General features: G+C 39.2%; 1 pseudogene; it reads left to right on the forward strand.

Annotated features, from left to right (window-relative positions):
* Positions 1-16,337: 16,337 nt before the first annotated feature.
* On the forward strand, positions 16,338-16,864 carry LOC138149303 (ATP synthase subunit delta, mitochondrial pseudogene; annotated as a pseudogene).
* Positions 16,865-17,641: the final 777 nt, after the last annotated feature.

Genomic DNA, 17,641 nt, shown 5'->3' on the forward strand with positions numbered 1-17,641 from the left:
ATTTACCTATATATTCTAGCATGTCTGGAATTAGGAGGTAGGTATTACTTCAGTTAAATATATGAAGGTACTAGTAATTGAAATAACTCCAAGTAATTGCAGACTCCAAGAGTGGTCTGTTGAAAGGAAAGTCCATTGAGAACTGAAGAGCAACAGAATAGAGGGAAGTAATAGATGAAGAGGGAAAAGTTTTTCTTGATCCGAATCTTCCTCCTGTTTCTGTCAACAGGAGCTTTCCCTATTTATGCTGATATTAGATTTGAGCTGTGCTTTGTCCTTGCTACAGCCTACAGAATCTTTTCATCATTCATGACAGTGTTATGCTTCAGGGCACTGCTGCAATGGTGCTCTTCAGAGCAGAAAGCTTTGCCTCCTTTCACGCGGCTTCTTGGGACTTCACTGGTCCATTTTCAACAAAAGCATCATTCCTAGGTTTCAACATTTCAGCATTTGCCCATTGGGCAAATAATTTCAGTCTTTCTTGTCCTTTGTTTGTGATTATGAGCTGAATAGCATCTTGAGGATGGCAGAACACAGACTCTCATTGCCCATCCTGCTACAGGACCATAGTGTGGAGAAGATATACTTTGGCAAATGGTTGATAGGAGGGTGCGTGGCCTGAGTTTTATTCTTTGTTACTTATTTGAAAGAATGGATAAAGAGCTGGCCTCAAAGGCTGCAAGACCTGGGTTCAAGTCTCATCTTTGACACACATTGCCTAGGTGAACCTGAGCAAGTCTTAACCTCTCAGTGATGAGGGTTAGGGTTTAGAGGTGTGTGAAACCCCTAAATACCAACAGGTCAGGTCCTGCCAAATGAATTCGACTCAAGTCTTGGCTCAGCCAAAGTAAAGCAAAATTTATTAAAGCTTTACTATAATGGGGTAGGCTTTTAAGTGAGTCTTCACTCACTCTGTGTCAGATTAATCTCAGCACCTTCATGGAGGCAAGATATATCTTATATACAGAAAGATTGTGGAAGGATTTAAGGGTGGTCTAGAGGAGGAGTTGGGGGAGGGTCTTGAGGAGAAGTCTGAGGAGTATCTTTTATGGAACTGAGGTCAGACTCCAGGAATGGGATTAAGGGTGGGAAATAGCTAAAGGCTACTTGGAGATGACAGACAGTGGAGGGCTAGGCTAGTTCAAGGGTAGTAGATTTGGGTATAGATATTTTGATAAGATCAAGGGTGGGAAGTAGCTGGACATGGAGGGCTAGGTTAAGTTAAGAGTAACAGAGATTTGGGCCTAGCTATAATGAAAAGTTTATGGCTTCAGGCAAGTGCCTCATCAAGTGGGCAGATTCAATCAGAGTTCCAAAGGTTTCCCAGAGCCTGTATCCCACCATCCGTGTTAGCAACTTTTTAAGATTAACATTTGATGAGAGGGTGTCAAGCTACATAGGTAGAGGAAGTTCCTCTCCTGGGAACTTTCCTAAAACAGCAAAATTACAAGTCCTGTCCCGACCCCTAGTTTAAGTACATGCACTTTTATATAAGGAAAGAACCTTGCTGTTCATTGATTAATTTCTTACTATTCTGGAGGGAAATTCAAAAAGGAAAATGTGGGGTCTTAGAACTGAATAGATGAATAGATGATGAATTCAAATAGGTTGTAATAACTTGAATGTAACATTTCTTTTAACACTTAGGGGAGCTAGATGAAGCAGTGGATAGAGTGCTAGGCTTGGAATCAAGAAGACTGATCTTCCTGAGTTCAAATCTGGCCTCAGACTCTAACTACCTGTATGACTATAGGCAAGTCACTTAACCCCATTTGCCTCAATTTCCTCATCTTTAGAGTGATCTGGAAAAAGAAATGGTAAAACCACTCTAGTATCTTTGCCAAGAAAACCCCAATGGGGTTACAAAGAGTCAGACACAACTGAAAAATGACTGAACAACAAAAACATTTGGTATATCACTGTGTTTTTAGTTCCTCCCTCTCCTGTCATTTTTTTTTAAGCAATTGGGGTTAAGTAACTTGCTCAAGGTTACATGGCCAGTTATTTCTGGGTGTGGTGCTGAGTATCTGAGCCCGGATTTGATCCAGGTCTTCTCAACACTGGAGCCGCTGGTGCTCTTACTCGCTGTGCTACCTGGCCGCCCCTCTCCTGTCATTTCTATTGCTGGTGCCTTCATTTGATCATTATGATGACATTCATGAACAAAGCTGATATGAGTCAGTTCAGGAGAAGTTCCCCAAGGAAATTAGTTAATTTTCCTGAGGGAGGAAAAAAACCAACCCTTTCCTTGAAAATGCTAGTTGTATATTTTTAAACAGTCTTATTTTGATTAAGAGGAAACAAAAAATTAAATTAGATTCATTGGGCCATTAAAGGATGCCTGTGTTTATCTGAGGTTAATGAAAAATCCAATAGAGTAAGAGAGTTCCTGTAGGTGGTAAAGCCTTTTATTTATATGACTTGGGACTACCCTGCTGCCATAGTGATGATGGCTTAGTTATCTGGTTAGTGAGATATTATGACTATCCAGGAAGGAATTCAGGTGACAGGAAAATTCCTGTGTACTTCCTGATGTACATGGGAAGGGATGAATACATAGGCATCCTTGACACTTTCCTGGGAGAATTAATAGTTATTAGAAAGAAAAAAATTAGGGTAAGGAGAAAGAGAAAAGGGGAAAATGAAGGAAGGAAAGAAGAGAAGGAAGAAAAGAAGAAAAGGAAAAGAGAGGGAAAATCTTGGAGGATTGATGGGAATGAGAGACCAACCAACAAGTGATTGAAAATAATTTTTTAAAAATTAGAATTGAACAAGTGGAAGCTAATGAATCCATGGGATGCCAAGAAACAACTAAATAAAGTCAAAAGAATGAAAAAATAGAAAAGAATGTGAAATATTTCATTGGAAAAAAAACATGTAACCTGTAAAATAAATTGAGGAGAGAAAATTTAAGAATTATTGGACTACCTGAAAGCAATGATAAAAAGAGCCTAACCATCACATTTCAAGAAATTATAAAGGAAAATTACCTTGCTATCTTAGGACCAGAAAAACAGAAATTATAAGAATCCACTGATCACCTGCTGGAATAGATTCCAAAATGGAAAATACCAGGAATATTATGACAAATTCCAGAACTCCCAAGTCAAAGAGAAAATATTATAAGCAATGAGAAGACAAGTAATATATCAGTTATACATGTAAAGTAATGCAAAACATATCCCCACATTTGTAACATTAAAAAAAAACAAAGCAAGAAAATAAAGTTTCAAAAAAAAAAGTATGCTTTAATCTACACTCAGAGTTTATTGATTCTCTTTCTGGAGGTAAATAACATTTTTCATCACGAGTCCTTTGAAATTGTCTTGGATCATTTTCTTGATCAGAGTATCTAAGTCTTTCATAATTGGTCATCCTTACAATATTGCTGTTACTGTGTACAATATTCTCCTGGTTCTGCTCACTTCACTGTGCATCAGTTCATATAATATCTCACAGATTTTCCTGAAATCATCTTACTCATCATTTCTTATAGCACTATAGTATTCCATCATAATCATATATCACAACTTGTTCAGCCATTCCCCAATTGATGGACTTTCCCTCAGTTTCCAATTCTTTGCCACCACAAAAGAGCTACTATAAATATTTTTGTACAAATAGATCTTTTTTCCCTTTGCCACCACAAAAGAGTTGCTATAAACATTTTTGTTCAAGTAGGTCTTTTTTCCCTTTTCTTTAATTTCTTTGGGATACAGACCTACTAGTGGTTGTTATTTGTCCTTCATTCTTGAAGAGGACCGTGTCATCAAAGGTGATGCTATGACATGCAAGTGAATTGGATTTAAGTGAGAGAGGGCTTATTGCTGGGTCAAAGGATATGTACAGTTTTATAATCCTTTGAGCATAGTTCCAAATTGTTCTCCAGAATGATAGATTATAAGTGTCTTGAGGGTAAATTGTCTTTTGCTCCTTTTTGTAAGCCTAGTGCTTTAGTACAGAGCCTGTAAGTGCTTAATAAATGTTTATTGATTGATTGATAAAGACAGTACCAGTCAGGCCATCTGGCTATGCAACTATTCTCCTTTGCCTTTCCTATTTGACCAGCCAATCATTTGCTATCATAAATTTCTGTGTATACATTGTTTTCCCATATTTGAATGTAAGCTCTATGAAGGGAAGGACTGTTTCATTCTAGCACAGTGGCCAGCATGGTTTTTTTTCCAGGGTGGTGGTGGTGGTGGATTGACACTTGTGATTTGATTAATGTTGATAAGGGGTGTCAAACACATACATGGTTCAACACTCAAGATAGGAGCTGAACTAGATTAAAATGTGCTGGGGTGAAATTTAACAAAATAAATAAAATTATAATAGGCCATAGAAGATAATATGTGGTTTTCTAAGTCAACATATGGCTCAGAAGGATTCTTATGTACTGCTTAATGACCCTGATTCTTTTTGAGTTTCACACCACTGGTGTAGAAAAGTTCTAGTGAGGAAAATCCCTATAGAAATTCACATTATCAATTGTTCTACACACACATTGTTCTATAATTTATTGTCTTATATATTTTGCTATTGATTTTCCAATGTATCAAGTGCTAGTAACATAAATACTATAAAATAGAGATGGTTAGTTGTTATCCTTCATTCTCAAAAAGGACCAAAATGACATCACTATTTGGGGATCAAGATACAGTATATCTAACCATGGCTGATCAGATCGATATGAGGCTGAAGGCTCTGTCAATATGAAGGCTCTAACATAAGTCGAGCACAAATAGACCATAGGCACACTTGTAGTGGAGATGTCTCTAAATTTGTGCATTTCACATTTCTTTTGAGCTACTGCAATTCTGCTCTGCTCTTAGAGCAGATCATCTTCTTTGAAGCAGGCACACCAGGCTGGGCAATTTTGTGCAGTTTCTCCCATGTCCCCCAATCAATTACAAAGTTCTCTAGAGAGATTGTCAGAGTGTAAAATAATAAATGCATATATACATATGTGTATTATTGCATATGTGTGTTTGTAACTGTCCTTTATAAAGTGCATTAAATTTCATAAAGCACTTTCACAAATATTATCTCACTTGATCCTTACAATATGACTGGGACTCACAACTGGAAGGTAGATGTTATTCTTATCCCCATTTTATAGGTGAGGAAATTGAGGCATATAGAGGTTAAGTGACTTGCCCAGGGTCACACAGTAAGTATATGAGGCTGGATTTTAACTCAAATCAATCTTGAGCCCAATTGAGTACTCTATCTGCTGTGCTACCCAACTGACCCAAGGCAAGCAAAAAGAAAGACTAGAAGTCTATGAAAGAGAGAAAGTTTCCAAAAAGAAGTTGGGGTTGTGGAGGATGTGGGTAGGAGGGAAATGAGGCAACAAATGCTGAATCTCCTTCAGTTTATTCCTTGCTGTTACTGAGGAATGATGAGAATCTGATATGGAAATCACAGTTAAGATTTTACGTATGATGATAATTTTGTCAGCAATGTCTGGAAAACATCAATTATCACATCATGTTCCTTTTTAAGTAAACACAGAAGAGACAATATCTAATTACTTATAGGAAACTCCCCAGACCCAGCTGCAAAAGCTCTCCTCTCAGGAAAAGACAATTATCATGGAATCTACATGTATGTACACTTTCACTTACCCCCAGCAACAAGTGAACATCAAAGTTGGAAACTGAAATTAAAATTACTGCATTTTTATTTTGCCCAGTGATATTTCTCTTTGGGGCTTTAACTGGCTGTCTATAGGATCAGAAATTCATAGATTTTTTAGACCTAGAAGGGAACTTTAGAAACCATGTAACTGAAACTCCTCATTTAAATTAAATCTTAAACACTGCATCCCACCTTGGGAAATAAGTGATTATATATAGTAATCATTATATTGAAACACTCCTGTTCCCCACCCTTCCAAACAGAGGTAAACTACTAACATGAAGGGGCAAGATTTGGGCCCCTTGGTCAGATGTTATATCTGACCAAGTCAACAAATTGTGTTTTAACTGTCCCGTCTCACTCTGACCAGCATGAGGGAATTCACAAGCCAAGTGTAGCAGCAAGCACCCCAAGCGCGTCCCCAGGGTGTCTGCCAATACAGGTTCTTGGATCTGCTTTGTTAAAGGAAAGCAACTCAAAATGGGTTAACAAGCTTACTTTAATTAGTCAGACATATATCGTTTACCTTGTTCAGGGGAAAAAGGTCAGCACCCCAAACTTCAAAGTATACAGACAGAATTATCAAGACAGAAACAGATCAAGTAGACAGCTTTCCAAACTGTCCAACCATTACATCCATACCCAGTCAACATCTGGGTTTCCACATCTGGGTTTTTCAAAGCTGAGGGAGGGCTCACAACAACAGCTTCCCAGAATTCAGATCAAATCACAGAACACTTCTCAAAGTGAGTCCCAAAACAAAGCTACACATCAGGGCTTATATAGCCTTCTCCTGGCTCAGAGAATGTAACAACCTTTTGGACCCACTGGCCAATCAAAAAGTATCTACTGAAAAATAAGCCTCCCACCCCAGGCTCCAGGTGCACGTTAGCCTAGGGGCAGGGAAGATCTTTAAAATTTACACTCTCATTACACCAAGCCTCCAGCTTCTAGGTACTGATGTAGTTGTTGAGGATCATTGATATCAAGTCTTGACTTGAAAGTGAACTGGATTTAAGTGAGTCAGAGATGCACAAAGCCATCAACTTAACTCTCACCTCAAGTCATCGGAGTCCAGTGGCAAGACATAAGTCAAGAAGACTGGCGATGGCATGGGATGCAATGAGAGACCTTGGCCTTTTTAGGTTAAGACCTTTCCCAGGTCTCAGTTTGTATGAGGCAACACCCATTCAGTGATTAAGGTCTAGGTTATAATAGAGGCAAAAGATGACCTACTTTGACTTGGCAAAAAAATCAGTCTGGAAGGGGAAGACAATCAGAGTTTCTGGCCAAGACATAAAACACTCTGAGCCCTCAAAACCCAAAGAGTGAGCAAGTGAAGCTTGGAGTGGGACCTATTATTGGGCAACCAGTAAAAGCCAGAGTCATTTGGGTTTGAAGGCACAATCAAGTAGCTCCCATTTGAATCACAATAGGCTTTTTAAAAGCCTATCATTTTCAGAGCAATATTTCAAGAAATCATAAATGAAAGTATATGAGGCAAAATAGTTACCTTCTTTTGGGGGGAGAATATAGAATAAATAGGGAAGAAAAAAATCTAGCCCCCAAATCCCAAGATGCCTTGCAAAATATAAGCAATCAAAAATTATATTCCTTTGGACAGAGGACCCACATTTAAGGGTATGACTTCCCACATGGACAGAGGGACAGAAGGAGGAGGAGGAGGAGGAGGAGGAGGAAAGAGTAGTAGCATTGCCCAAGTCAAATTGGTCAATTGGGTACCCAGGGGGCAGCTACTACTACTCACAGACTGTTGTTCATCCTTCATTCTCAAAGACCAAGGACATCAGGAGGGTGATGTCTTCACTTGCAAGTGAACTGTATTTAAGTGAGGCAGAGCTGCTCAAAGTCATCAGTAAGCCTCCAGTTACTAAGTAGATGCCAACTGAGCATGTTCAGACCATAGTGTTCCCTAGTTCTCTTAAGCTTTGTGTTTTAAGTCTAGAAGTATTGAATAATTCAAGGAATAATTCAAATCTTTTGTGACTCCTACCTCCAACCACTGGAATCCAATATTGTTTTCCCTTCTTAGCATGATACCCAAGAGTTTCTTAGATTGAAATGTAAGCTAATGTACATTTTGCTACACTGAAAGTAAAAACAAAGTATAAAAATATTAATAACCTAGCATCAGAAGTATCTCCAATCATGTCAGATTGTAATGGGAATATAAATTTTTAAGATTTTCCCTGCCCCTAGGCATAAGTGTCTCTGGAGCCTGTGGTGTGAGGCTTGTTTTTCACAAGATACTTTGTGATTGGGCAGTGGGTCAAGAAGGTTGTTACATTCTCTGAACCAGGAGAAGGCTATATAAGCCCTGATGGGAAGCTTTGCTTTGGGGCTCACTTTGAAAAGTGTTCTATGATTTGACCAGATGAGACTCTGGGCAGCTGTTGAGAGCCCCTTGGCTTTGAAAACCGAGATGTTGATGTTTCCCTCTCTGGTAACTGTGATTTGGTATTAATGGTTGGACAGTTTGGAAGCCTATCTGCTTGATCTGTTTTTCTGTCTTGATAATTCTGTCTGTATACTTTGAAGTTCAGGATGCTGACCTTTTTCCCCTTTATTCTGCTTTCTTTCAATGTATTTTATAATTGTTTCATTAACACTTTTTTTTCTCTTCCTTGTAGGAGTCTTACAGTATTGCCTGCTTTCCTATTTTAGCAAACAATTTATGTCACATTTGAATTAACTGTTCTTTCAATATTTGAAATAATTTACTTGCAAATCCATCTGGCCCTGGCATTTTCTTATTAGGAATTTCTTTTATGACTTTATCATGTTATTTTTTCTGAGATTAAATTATGTAAATTCTATATTTCTTGCTCAATTTCTTAAGCATGCTATATCTTTGTAATTATTCATCTACTTCATTTAAATGATCAGTATTGTTGGTATATAATTGAGCATAGAATCTCTAAGGATTTCTTTTATTTCCTCTTCATTTGTTTTGAGTTCTCCTTTTTCATTATTAATTTTTTCTTTTTTAAAAAACAGATTAGCTAACAACTTGTCCTTTTCATTAGTTTAAACAGCTCCAATTTTTATTTGTCAAAACAATTTGTCAATTGCATTTATTTGATTTTGTTTACCTCTCATTTGATTTTCAAATGTTCTATTTCTATGTTCAAATTTTTTTCACTTGTTGCTTTTCTCATTTTTAAAATTTTATGCACGGTTCTTTGATCTGTTATTTCTCTCTTTTGTTGATGAAAGTGGTTTGGAGATACAAATTTCCTCTATGGACTACTTTGGCTACATTCAGAGGTGTACTAGAGTCAGCCCAAACCAGTTCAAGAGAGCTAATTGTTAAATTTTCAGTGTGAGCATTTATACCTCAGAAATCTGCAAATGTTACATATCAGAGTTTGAATTATTGTTTTATTTACTTTCTGTATTCAAGGAAAGTAATGGAGAATTTTTTTTTTGCTTTTTGGAGTGGGGAAAGCAGGGCAATTGAGGTTAAGTGACTTGCCCAAGGTACATGGCTAGTAAATGTTAAGTGTCTGAGGCGGATTTGAACTCAGGACTTCCTGACTCCAGGACTGGTGCTCTATTCACTGTGCCACCTAGCTGTCCCAAGAAATTTTTTAATAATTCAGATTCAACTTAAAAGAATACCATATATACATCCTTTTAAATCAAATTTATTTTGTTTTAAAAAGCTCATTGTTAAAAATTAATCAACATACCAGTGACTATATTTGCTGGAATTTATTGATTTTTTTGTGGGGGGTGGGAAGGAAACAGTTGGTCATAACTCAGCTTGCTGCTTTAGGAAGCTTCTTAGCATGCCAATGTGTATTTACTGCAATGTACTATTTCCCAAGGCCTTCTTCTTTCTCCATGTCTCCTCCCAGCATGCAGCTGGAAACTGAAGAGATCAGCCATACAGTATGTCCAAAGGCTTATATCATGTTCATCTCACATCCTACTCCAGGTGACCCAGTCAAATGCCTTTATCTTCTGGCATATCAACCATAGCCTAAGAGTCAGCTAGGAAGACCAAGCATCTGAAAAGTACTTATGGGAAGATCAAATCCTCAAAGAACAAAATCAACTAAAATGACATATACAGAAAAGAGCTATATGTCAGCAAATCTATCAAGACAACTGTTCTCAACAGAGACAATAATTAGGACCTTCATTAATTATCTATGCTTATTATAACAAAGATAAAGAGGTTAGAGAGGTTAGATTTGTCCTCAGCCCCTACTATGTAATGTAAATAATACTTTATCTTGTGATAAGTATAGTTGCAAAGGGAGGGACCATAGGGGAGATTTTTCCTCTGCACATATCTTTACCACTGATGAGCTGCTGCTGAAAGAGAGATTTAAGAGAGGAATCTAAGCATGCAGCAGATAAAAGATCCAACATAATGCATAGAGTCCACACTGAGGACGATCTGCTTTCCCACTTCATCCTGAACAGCCTCACAAAATATGTCTAATCTAGAGAATTTTGATACATGAGAGAGCTGACACTGAAGCCAGGAAGAAGTGCAAGTACCTCTTTTGACACATACTGACTGTGCAGTCCTGGGCAAATCACTTAACCTCTCTGAGCTCTATGACACTTTGTAATTTTCTCTACATTGTTAGAGAGAGTTACCTCATCTGGGAGTTTTCTATACCGAGGAAATCACAAATATGGTCCCTATCCCTGTTCTGTTTCATGTTCATAATCTTTGCCAGCTTAACAAGCCAGCTTGAACTTACTAAGGAACACAATAGCAGAATAGTACTGAGATTTCCATTCCTAGAGCTGATATTAACATGCCTCCAACTCCTGTTCTGGGTCTAATGCCGGGTAGAATGTGTCTACCTTTATTTAATTTGTTTTGTACCTGCCTGGCTAGTTTTCTAAACCTCATCACCACATCTACCATCAAATACAAAAGATATAGTGAACAATAATTTCTTTATGTAACAATGGGGGAGAGTAAGGGAAAAAAGAGAAGAATAGGTGAGGACGTGAATGGGTCTGTGGGTATTTGCAGGCAACTAAATACTCTAAACTCCTTTCTCTAACAGGGATAAGTCAGGACAATTGTTCCCATCCCTGACTTGGAATTATGGGAGATGGATACTATATCTAAGGGGCAGTTGGATCATCTCACTAAATCTGACCTGATCTCATGAGCACATCTGTCTCATTGCCCTCAGCCATAGTCATAGCGACTGTGCATGCTGATCTTGGTCTTAGTATCAGCTGGATGCTGGGAAATAAAATGCCTGGACCTAAAAGTTCTGGCCTCATATTCCCAAGATGGAGGATGAATTCTGAACTTCCACTCTCAACCCAACTTCTTCCCTTCCAGAGTCTTTCACCCTGAAGCCTTTGTGAATTTTTTTCTCTCCACGCTCTATTTCCACAATCAGTGCTGGTGTATTCTGGGGAAGTTCTCTCCATTTCCAGGGGAACTGCAATGCATGCTTCTATTGCCAGCTTTAGCCATTTATTTATTTGCATTAAATTAGAACAAATTTTCAGACTTGTATTCCAATGAACTGTAATGTTCTTTAACCTCATTGTTTAAATTTTCAAATTTAGGAAGAATTCGCGTTCATGCAGTATTTGTAGATACTGACAAAGATGATATCTACAACTGTGTAAAGCAAGGCACACCTACGCTAACATCTTAGAAATCTCTTCTAAGTTCTCCCAGTCATTCAAAGCCATTAGCTCTATTTAAATATAAGTTAATTAAGTGGCAAGATATAATAATCCACTTCCCCTCCCCCCATAGTTGATAAATTGTCTGTCACCTTTCTGGGTTGCCTCATGCCCCTCAGTCATCTCAATTCTCCTCCCACATCTTTTCCTGTGATTTTTCTTCCTCCTCTTCCTTCAGAATGATAGACTTTGAAAAATGCCTTCTCTTTCAGCTGCATTTTGATTGCTATCATGTCACAAGTTTGTTCACTTGGTTCTAGGCTCCCATGACTTTGCCAGAGAGGTTACCTCCCATAAATATGACTGGGAAATAAGCTGAGTAAGGCAGCCCCTGCCAGTGGCTGGTCTGAGCTTCCTTTGCTCTTTTATTTAAGAGAAAAATGGATTTTTTTCTTCATGTAGTAGTTTAGCTTTGTGGCACCATTAGCAAATAATAAGAATCTCATTTAGACCCAAGACAAATCCTTATTTGTGAATTTTTAGTATAAGTCCTGCAAAAAATTAGTATGATGCAGTTTCCTAAGTTGTAAAAAAAAATTGGGGGAGATTAGACAGGAGTTTTCTATATGTCCTTCCAACTCTACATCTAATGATCCTATTAAAATGTTATTTACATAATACAATCTTAAAGTTGAAAGGAAAATAGTAAAGCCATTTATTGCTGTTTAGTCATTTCAGTCATTTCTCACTCTTCGTGACTGCATTGGAGTTTTCTTGGCAGATAATGAAATGGCTTTCCATTTCCTTCTCCAGATCATTTTACAGATGAGAAAACTGAGGGGAAAAGGGTTAAATGACTTACTGTAAGTTTCTGATGTCAGTTTTGAATTCAGCTCTTCCTGACTCCAGGCTTAACACTCTATCCATTACACCACCTAGCTGCCCTAAAAGTCACTGAGAATATCATTCCATTATTAGCCACTCATCTGTGAATGAGTCTCTTCAGTTCACAAAGCCTCAGTCTGTCTCCTCACCCCTAAAATGGAGATGACATGATGTAATGGGAAGAGCACTAGACCTATATTCAAAGGAGGAAGGTTTGAGTCCTGGCTATGCCACTTATATCCTGTGTGACCTTGGGCAAGTCACTTTTCCTCATTTGGCTTCAATTTCCATTATCTATGCCAGTCTTATAAGTTCTGACAATTCTCATTTTGACTCTCACTCTCACTGGAAATCCAGGTCCCCAGAATAAGAATCTATCTTCCCCTTAGGGTTTTAGAGGTACCCCTGACAGGTTACGAGGGTCTTTCTAAGGCCATCAGGTTAAGGCCCCATTCTTGGATGTTTTGCAGCAAAATTAGTCAACAGTTATAGTTAGTTTTTCCCTTTTATCACTAATACTATTAATTAATTAATACTATTAATTAACTTTTACAAAAGGATATTGATTTTATAAAAGGATATTGATTGAAAAGATATAGTAAGAATGGAAGTATGAATCTGTTCTACCAGTCCAACCAATTGGGAACACACTGTCTTTGATACCACCCTGGTCTCTAAGGAAAGTAGATTCAAAGTTTAAGAACCTAAAATATTTGTTGTCCAGTTGTTTCAGTCATACCTGATTCTTTGTAATCTGCTTTGGGAGTCTTTTGGCAAAGTTCTGGAGTGGTTTTCCATTTTCCTCTCCAACTCATTTTATAGATGAGGAAACTGAGGCAAACAGGGTTGTGAGTTGTTCAAGATCCCATAGCTTGGAAGTATCTGAGGCTAGATTTGAACTCATGAAGATGAGTCTTCCTGACTCCAAGTCAGGTGCTTCATTCACTATGCAACCTAGTTTTTCTACAAAGCATTTACCCTCATCAAATTTACTTCCAAATGTAGCAGAGATACGGAATAAAGTTGTTCCAGAAAATAGCATCTCAGCTACTGGGTCAAGCCCAGTCTGCTAGGTTGAGTTTAGAAGGTCATTTCTTGAAGTTGGGCAGGTAGTAGGCTCTGACATGGACATCCTGCCCCTGCACTTTTTGAGATCTCACAAAATTTTAAACTGTTCTGTTCCATCTCCAGAAGTCATTCACCAATGAACAGAAAAGAAGAAATTCAAATATGCAAAGAACCAGGGGGACCATATTCATTTGCAGTCACATGTCAGCTTTGGTGGAGAGTCAGGCAGCTGGCAGCAGGAAGCTGCTTGGAACCATTGCTACTTCTTCTCCCTCCCCAGCCCACCCCCAGGATCCTTGCCTTGATTACCACCAGGAAAAAGAGGCTAGGTTTACTGTGTCCCATTAGTGTCTTTTCAATGTTCAGTCCTTTCTGGCTCAAGAGCCAATCAAAGTCTCTTTTCTTCACTACAGGAAGCAGTTATTGAATGCCTATGCCTGTTTCAAAATCCATATGGAGGATTTGCATCTGTCAGAGCCTGCTATGAATGATCATCAGGACTGGGTTTTCATTGGTTAGGCACCCCCCCCCATACAGCTATAAAATTAAGGCACTGGACTTGATAATGTCCAAGGACCCTTTCATCTCTCTCTGTTTCTCAAATGCTCTCTTCTGGAAAATGATACTTACACTAACTACCTTCCTCTTGGGGATGCTATCAAGAAAGTCCTTTGGAAATTGTTAAGTGCTACATAAATATGAGATCTTTATTATTGTTGCTATTATAGCAATCATTATCATTACTATGTTGGTTTCAGATAAGACTATAGTTTTAAACCATCCCAGGAATATGGACTAGCTGTCTTGATTTTCAGTGTTCTGCAGAACTTGTAATGAATATTATGCATGTGTATTCCAGATCTGTTATGTTGCAGTTTATATTTTTCTTTTTCTAGCTGAAATTCAAAATTACTTTCTTTAAACAATGATGTTCACATTCTGGCTTTGACTGAATTAAAATTTTGTCTTTTCCTCTGCCTAGGTCCCTATGCTGGATGCCACAAGGCATCTTTAGTTGGTTCTGGCGTTGAGACAATCCTCATAGATTCACAGATTTAGAGCTGGAAGTAAACTTAGAGGTGATCTAGTCTAACCCCTCCCTTTTACAGATAGGGAAACTGAGACCTAAAAATGCTAAGTAACTTGCCCAAGATCACTCAGGTAGTAAGCATCAAAAGTATGACTTGAATTCAGGTCCTTGGATCCTAGAGCCTATGTTCTTTCCATTATGCCCTGCTGCCTTCCTCAAACAAATAATCAAATCAGTCAATTAATAAACATTCATTAAGGTCCTGTGTGAGCAAATAGGTAGCATAGTAGATAGAGTACTGGGTTTGAAGTCAGGAAGACTTCTTCATGAGTTGAAATCTGGACATATAGATACTTATTAGCTAGGTGATCCTGGGCAAGTCACTTAACCCCATTTGCCTCAGTTTCCTCATTTGTGAAATGATCTGGAGAAGAAAATGGCAAACCACTCCAGTATCTTTGCCAACACAACCCCAAATGAGATCACAAAGAGTCAGACATGACTGAAATGACTGAACAAAAGAAACAAAAGGTGCCAGGCATTGAGCTAAGCTCTAGGAATACAAAAAGAGGGGAAGGACACTCCTTGCTGTCAAAGAGCTTACAATACAATGATCAAAAATCAAAGTCATTCCCATTGACATTCATTTGGAAAACAGGCCACAACTGTCATGGGCTCTTGGTGGTAATATATAAGGAGTAGAGAGGGAAGGAGTACAGGACTTAAGAAAAGGAGAGGTTTGAATGCTATCTCTAATACTTACAAGAGCTATGACCTGGGCAAATCACTTTACCTCACCTGGTCTCAGTTTCCTCATCTGTAAAATCTGTACACATACAACTTATTCCACAGGTTTATTGTGAGAAATTCTTTTGTTACTCTCAGAGAGTTAGAGGAATGTGCAGAATTATTATTATTAGACATATTGTTTGAGTATTGCCTAAGCTGTTGGCAAAATGTATTACTTTAGGAAAAAAAATCTTTCCCAAGGAATTGCTGATATGAAAATCAAATATGTCTACAAAGCTGAAGGGAAGGACTTAGTTACTGGATTAGTCTGTTGCATTTTGTTTTAAGTAAAAAGTTCATGGTGCATGGTGGGGTAGGGGGCGGGTGAGATTGTGTGTTTTAAAAAAGCTATTATTTTTAAGCCTCTGGCAATTTTGTCTAAGCCTAAGACAAGTCACCCTATGAAGCTACATTTTTATTAGGCTTAGAAATTCCCTGAGCTTTTGTGCAGACAATTCTATGCTTTTAGAAGTAAAGTAGCTGCCATTTTAATGTACTTACAATTCAAAGGAATGTAACAGTGCATTGGGTTCATTTCTCTATGTATTGCTAAGTGCAGTTCTGGGACAAGTGAATGCACTCAGCGCTACAGCATCCAATGGCTCTGCCTCATACACATTACTACAGAGCTGCAAAAGCACTTACTGAGAAAGGGTAGTTTTTAATTCCCTAAAGTATCCCTTTGAGAAGTCCTACTGAGCCTGGAAAGTTGAAAAGTCTAATAGAAGCCATCTTTCCTAATAGTGTGATGGTAAGAGGACTGTTTAAATAATGGGGGAAGGAAATCATGAATGCCTTGGGAGGTCAGATGGTGTAGTGGACAAGAAATCAAGAGACTTTGAGTTGGTCCTACTCAGTGCCTGAAGGCAAGTCACCTTATCTCTCTAGCATAGAGCATTATCCCTGAGGTCCCTTTCAACTCTGACAGTTTCTATTCTATATTCTAAGACCCTATCCAGCTCTGATTAGTCTATGTTTGAAAACCCATTCTCGCAGTGACATTCAGTATACCATATTCTAAGATTCCATCCAGCTCTGACAGTATATTGTCTACAATTATCTCCAACTCTAACAATTTCTGTTTTGTACTCTAAGACTCTTTCCAGTTTAAACAGTCAATGTTCTGAGGTCTTTTTGAGATCTCAAATTCTGTGCTTTATGTTTTAAAACTTCTAGCTCTGCATGATGCTCTCAAAAAACCCAGGAAGGGCGGCCCACATCTCCGTCCTTGGCCCGGCAGCCCGTTCCCCTGCTTCCACTACCCGGCCTGTCCGCCACCACCATGCTTCCCACCACCCTACTCAGCCGCTGAGGCCTCTGCCTGTTGCGCCAAGCCCGGGTCCAGCTCCTGCAACCCCTTCAGCCTGCACCTACCCCAAGGCCTCCCTGGCCGCTGCCGTCCCCAGCCAGATGTCCTTCACCTTCGCTTCCCTGATGCAGGTGTATTTCAATGAGACCAATGTGAAGCAGGTGGATGTCCCAACCCAGAGTGGGGCCTTTGGGATCCTGGCTGCCCACGCGCCCACCCTGCAGGTGCTGAAGCCCGGCATGGTGACCGTGCACGCCAAGGATGGCACCACCACCAAGTATTTTGTGAGCAGTGGCTCTGTCACAATGAATGCCAATTCCTCAGTGCAGCTGCTGGCAGAAGAAGCTGTGGCTCTGGACATGCTGGACCTGGAGGCCGCCAGATCCAACCTAGAAAAGGTGCACTCAGACTTGTCAGGGGCATCAGATGAGGCAGCCCTGGACGAGGTTCAGATCCGGATAGAAGCCAATGATGCTATCGTGAAATAGCTGGAATCATGAGCTGGGGAGCTGAACCCTTGCCGTCGTCCAGAGATGGTGTGACAGTTGTGCTCCATGGCAATCACCCAGAGTGAGGAGACCAGGAAATACCCAGGAAGGAAGAGGATGCCTAACCCCCAACTCCCCTTCCTACTCTCCATTCCCAGAATAAAATCCACAAAAGTTCTGGAAAAAAAAAACCTAGGAAGACTTACACGAACTGATGCAAAGTTAAATGAGCAGAACCAGAAGACCATTGTACACAGTAACACCAATACTATACAATGATCAATTATGAATAACTTAGCTATTCTTAGCACTACAATGATCCCGGATAGTTCCAAAGGACTCATGATGAAAAGTGCTATGTACCTCCAGAGAAAGAATTGGCAGAGTCTGAATGCAGACTGAAGCATACTTTTTTTTAATTTTATTTTTCTTGTTTGCTTTTTGGTCTGTCTTCTTTCTTTCTTTCTTTTTTTCTTTTTGGAGGGCAGTTGGGGTTAACTAACTTGCCCAAGGTCACACAGATAGGTTTTGTGCGTGTGTGTGTGTGTGTGTGTGTGTGTGTGTGTGTGTGTGTTAAGTGTCTGAGGCCGGATCCGAACTCAGGTCCTCCTGACTCCTGGTTGGCACTCTACTCACTGCGCCACCTAGCCGCCCCCTGTGTCTTCTTTCACAACATGACTAACACAAAAATATGCTTTGCATAACTGTACAGGTATAACCTATATCATACTGCTTGCCTTCTTAATGAGGGTGGAGGTAAGGAAGAGAAAGAAAGAATTTGGAACTTAA

This window comes from Petaurus breviceps, unplaced genomic scaffold, assembly GCF_028583685.1.
Source record: "Petaurus breviceps papuanus isolate PSGF00001 unplaced genomic scaffold, PetGlider_PUasm1.0 90845, whole genome shotgun sequence".
In the NCBI taxonomy this organism is placed as follows: domain Eukaryota; kingdom Metazoa; phylum Chordata; class Mammalia; order Diprotodontia; family Petauridae; genus Petaurus; species Petaurus breviceps.